The sequence below is a fragment of the Somniosus microcephalus genome, chromosome 15, assembly GCF_052327205.1.
Source record: "Somniosus microcephalus isolate GS21.2 chromosome 15, FLI_Smic_1.0, whole genome shotgun sequence".
NCBI classification, from domain to species: domain Eukaryota; kingdom Metazoa; phylum Chordata; class Chondrichthyes; order Squaliformes; family Somniosidae; genus Somniosus; species Somniosus microcephalus.
The window spans coordinates 77827156-77833155 of record NC_141001.1 but is presented as its reverse complement, the minus strand read 5'-3'; positions in this window follow the sequence as shown (position 1 = coordinate 77833155).

Here is a 6000-nt window from a genome sequence, read left to right as displayed (position 1 = left end):
GAGGAAAAGCACGGGAAGCGCCATTTTAGATTTTCAAGATGCCGAAGACTGGCAATATTACTGCTTTCGATAGTGATATAGAAGATTGGACCACATATGTGGAAAGAGTGGAGGTGTATTGCAAGGTGAATGAAGTAGCGGATGATAAAAAGGCATCGGTACTTCTAAATCTGATGGGCGCAAGGACATACGGGCTGTTACGAAATTGATCACTCCAGCCAAACCAATGGACAAGAATTTTAAGAAGATTGTTGATACCTTACAGGAGCACTTAAACCCAACACCGCTGCTGATAGCGGAACGATTCAAATTCTTCAGGAGGAATCAGCACAAGAATGAAAGTAACGCTGATTACCTCACCGAATCATGAAAGCTGTCAAAGCACTGCCAATTCGGGGCAGGACTGGCAGATTCTCTACGAGACAAATTCGTCTGCGGTCTCCTAAGCGAAGGAACACAGAAAAGACCACTTTCTGAGAAAGATTTGACACTGGACAAGGCTTTCAGTGTGGCTGTATCATACCAAGCAGCAGCAAGAGGAGCTGCAGAGATACAGCAAAAGCCACAAAACTTCAGCACCCATGAAATGACACGGGGTTTCGAGAGATGTTATCGCTGCAGCAGATCCACCCATGACCAGAAGGACTGCTGGTTCAAGAACAAAGCATGCAGGCAATGTGGAAAGATGGGACACATTGCACGTGTATGCAGATCTGGAAAGAAATCTGCTGACAGTAAAAAGGTCAATAAGGAAAAGTACAGAAAGGTACAAATGATGACGGACAGTAGCTCCGAAGACCAGAAGAGCGATAGCGACTCCGGAAACAAGAGACTAAGCTGTCTCAAATTACATAATGTAATTGCCAAAGAAGATTACCAGACCATTTGGGTTACCCTCACGATAGCGGGGTCCCCAGTCAAAATGGAGCTAGATACAGGATCAGCTCTAACCGTCATGAGTCGACGGGATTACGAGCGGCTATTTCCACATATACCTTTGAAAGACACATCCATTATCTTGAAGACATATACGGGGCAGAAAGTATACCCCAGAGGGAAAATAAGGATGCCTGTTGTATACAACAGCAAGGAAATACAGAAGTTGTATTTATATGTTCAGCAAGATGGTGGTCCACCGTTGTTGGGACGTGAATGGATCAGAAGGATACGTTTAGACTGGCACTCCATTCAGGCACAGACGGTGACCAGTAAGAAAAAAAATGATGACATCATACCTGGACGATTAAAAGAAATCTTGGCTAACGCCAAAGAAGTGTTTCAACAGGAACTAGGAACCCTGAAAGGCACCACCGCCTCAATAAAAGTGGAAGATGCGGCAAAATTCCCAAGTTTTTTAAGGCAAGGCCGGTGCCATACGCAATTCGTCCAGCCGTCGAGGCAGAGCTGGAGAATTTGGAAAAAGCAGGCGTGTTATCCAAGGTAGATTGGAGCGAGTGGGCAACACCCATCATCCCGGTCATGAAGAAAACGTTGAATAATGATAAATCTGAACAACAGCGAAAAATTTGCATCTGTGGGGACTTCAAGGTGACTGTAAACCCGGTTCTTCACACGGTACAGTATCCTCTTCCGAGGATCGAAGATATTTTCGCCTCACTATCCGGAGGGAAACGTTTCACCAAAATTGACTTGGCACAGGCATATCTACAGATGGAGGTTGAGGAGGCCTCTAAAAAGTATCTCACGATAAACACACACAAAGGCCTGTACCACTACAATCGACTGGTTTATGGAGTGGCATCAGCTCCGGCTATCTGGCAAAGAGCTATGGAGCAAGTCCTGCAAGGGATTCCGGGGACTCAATGCTACCTAGACGACATCCTTGTAACAGGAGAAAACGACAACGAGCACCTTGCCAACTTGGAGCAGGTGCTCACAAGGCTGAGAGAACGGGGCCTACGAGCAAATCGCCCCAAGTGCGAATTTTTCCAGGAACAAATATCATATTGTGGCCATGTCATTAACGAAGAAGGGTTGCATAAGTCACCTGAAAAAATTGAAGCGGTCGTAAAGGCCCCAGCGCCTGAAAATGTCTCACAATTAAGGTCGTTCCTGGGATTAGTAAATTACTATCATAAATTTTTACCGAACTTGTCGATGGTTCTGCACCCTCTTAACGCACTGCTACAAACGGGAGTAGTTTGGAAATGGAGCGAAGACTGTAAACGTGCCTTCCATAAATGCAAAGGCTTGATCACGTCCAGGGAAGTGTTGGCTCATTACAACCCATCACTGCCAATCACACTGGCGTGCGATGCATCCCCTTACGGCGTGGGAGCGGTATTATCGCATAGATTCCCTGATGGCTCGGAGCGGCTGATAGCTTTTGCGTCACGCTCATTGAACTCAGCTGAGCGTAACTATGCCCAGATCGACAGGGAGGCACTCAGCCTGGTGTGGGGGGTGAAGAAATTCAACCATTACCTACACGGACAAAAATTTACCTTGTTGACTGACCATCAACCCCTCGTCTCCATATTCAACCCTAAAAAGGGCGTTCCCATTATGACAGCGCAAAGGCTACAGAGGTGGTCCCTTTTCCTAGGGGCACACCAATATGACATAGAATACAAAGGAACAAAACAGCATGGGAATGCTGACGGGTTATCGCACCTACCGTTGCCAACGGTGGAAGAGGCGCCTACAGTGGACCCAGTGGAGATGTTCCACTCAACCATAGTGGAATGTCTACCAGTGACAAATTCTACCATTGAAAAGGAAACGCGAAATGACCCGACTCTCTCTCAAGTCTACGATTTAACGGTGAAGGGATGGCCAGCACATGGCGAACCACTGTTGCCAGCATTCTCGCAAAGAAGAGAACAGCTGTCAGTGTGCCGAGGAACCTTGATGTGTGGATCCAGAGTGGTGATTCCACCCAAACTCAAGGATAGAGTGCTAATGGAGCTTCATGAGGGGCATCTGGGTGGAGTGAAAATGAAGAACTTAGCCAGAGCGTTTGTGTGGTGGCCAGGTATCGATGGAGACATCGACGAAATGACCAAGAGCTGTCTAGGATGCCAGAAGGTCCAAAACGCCCCACCACAAGCCCCTCTACATCCATGGGAGTGGCCCTCATCTCCATGGCAAAGGGTACATATCGACTTTGCTGGTCCATTTATGGACTCAATGTTCTTAATCGCGGTGGATGCACACTCCAAGTGGCCGGAGGTAATAAAGATTTCCTCCACCACCACGGAAAAAACCATCACAGTATTAAGGACCATATTCGCCAGGAATGGGCTGCCTGAACAGATCTGTTCTGATAATGGACCGCAATTTGTTTCCGAAGAATTCAGGAAGTTCTTAAAAAACAATGGGGTTAAGCACTACACGTCCGCCCCATACCATCCCACCACCAATGGATTGGCTGAAAGGTTTGTCCAGACCTTCAAGAAGGCCATAAAGGCCATGGGTAATGAAGACATAAATCTACAACATAAGGTAGATAACTTCTTGTTTGCATACAGGAATGCAACACATGTAGTTACAAACCAAACCCCCGCCATGATGTTTTTCAATAGAAGCCTAAGATGCCGGCTGGATTTGGTCAAGCCAAACGTCAGAAGGGACGTAGAGAACCGGCAATTTCAAAGCATGAATGAAAGGCCAACTAGAACCTTCCAGATAGGTCAACAAGTTTTGGCCCGGGACTACCGTACCGAGAAATGGCAGCCTGGAACTATTTGCACACGACTAGGACTGCTGATGTATACTGTGGACATTGGAGAAAGCATAATAAGGCGCCATGCTGACCAGATCATAGAGTCATCCGAAAAAGGACAACCTACACCACAACTCTATACGCCTAGTGATGAAGCAGAGATACCCATAGTATCTACCTCCGATCCGGTGATACTGGAACCAGATGAACCCGACACTGGCATTGAAGCCGAATCGACCTTGCCAAAAGAACCTACTACACCACCGAGGCATTATCCGGACCGAGTCAGGAAGCCTCCAGAGAGACTGAATTTGTAATTGATTAACTTCAGCAAATGTGTATATCATTGTTCTTGTAAAAATGTTATTTAATGATTACTTAAAATGTTATGTACTATTTATCTAAAAGGGGAGGAATTGTAGTGTATGTACCTTTAAGAGGAACTATGTTTTTGAAGCCCCTGTATACTGTAGTACCAGTAGTAACCACTCGGGTATATAAGCCTGTATAGCGTCTTGTGTAGTTAGTTCACCTCCAGACTTTGTTCAGTAAACACTTGTTAAATCAACTCCTGCATTCCGTGTCTCCATTAACACATGGATCTAACACTATTGGATTTGATTATGCCCAGATTTAGCTGCTATCTGGGTGGAAATCATGCGGAAACTCCAAGTGGTTTTGTTCTGTCTTCTCCATTATTTGTGTAGGTTTGTGTCAGCTGTGGCTGAGTCAGAAGGCTGTGGGTTCAGATTCCACTCCCGAGACTTGAGCACAAAAACCTAGACTGACACTCCCGTGCAGTGCTGAGGGAGGTGCTGTCTTTTGGATTAGATGTTAAACCAAAGCCCCATCTGATCTTTCAGGTGGATGTGAAAGATCCCATGCCCACTGTTTTGAAGAAGAGCTGCGGAGTTATCCCCAGTGTCCTGGCCAATATCTATCCCTCAATCAACATCACTAAAACAGATTATCTGGCCAGTACCACATTGCTGTTTGAGAGAACTTGCTGTGCGCAAATTGGCTGCTACGTTTCCCACATTACAGCAGTGACTACACTTCAAAAAGTACTTCTTTAACTTTAAAGCACTTTGGGACGTCCAGTGGTCAGGAGAGGCGCTATATAAATTCAACTCTTTTTTATAGCTCGATGGGTAAACGCACTTCACAGTGTATGTTATCAAACCATAAAGCATAGGTTTCAACGCTGGTCTGCACAGAATTTCTAAATTCAACTACAGTACTCAGTAATGGACTGTGGTGCAATTGGTTTCAGTGCCCCAGGGTGAGGGAGGGATTTCTGCGTTAATCATTATCCAGCAACGTTTGCAGGGAAATGCAGGAAAGTGGGAGATTGGGTGTAAACTGGAATATCTCCTGTGCTTGAACAGCCTGCTACAATTCACCATTCAGGCTCACATCTCATGAATGTTAACTTGGACGACATACAGGACAGCTGCCAGTGCCTGTGGAACTGCAACTCGGCAAGAATTAGCACCTTCTGAAGAGGAGCAAATTATTTCTAATTTTAAATTGTCAAACGCCCAATATTATCATAGGTTATGAGAGCCGGCTTATTGTCTCACAGAATAAAGTTGATGCTGGTCGAGTTACTCGTTAGAAACCTACAAACATAGGAACTAGTCAATCTGTAAAATGTAGGGCCTTCCCCTTTGTCCACATCGTATGAGAATAACATCGACATTAACATTATTCAGCTTTTTGAATTGCAAATTACCCAAATTCTATACACTGGTGGTGCAGAACAAGTATATGAATGATGTTTGTGTTATAAATGCAAGAAGGTAGGAACAAGCATCCTTTTTTAACAATATAGATATGAAATGCTTTTCCAACATGAAAGCCATCAACTCCCAGATGTCCCACAAAGAGACAGGATGAATATTTTTTCTGTTCTTTTGACATTCAGTAAGGAGTGAAAATATATTTCTCAATTCCCTTGCGTTGTGATGAAGGCTGCCGACTTGTAAAACTGAAAGTAAATTTTCGAGTCAGGAAAAATGTCACGTTATCCCCGGGGATGTTCAGCTAGTGTGCGGCAATGACCCAAACCACCTTAATGCAAATGTCAGTCAGCTTATTTAAAGGTGGAGGAGTTGTCATTAAAGAGACATACAGATAAGCGACATACATATGGAAGGCAAGTAGATGTCAGATTGCAGAATTTTCTATTTAAACAATGGCTCTCCAAGATTAATCTTGTTTAAATTATCATTGGTAATATCTAATTATTACCCCCACTATGTTGAAAAATGTTCATATTTGCGGTAGGGAGCAAGGAAAGTTCACATGGCACA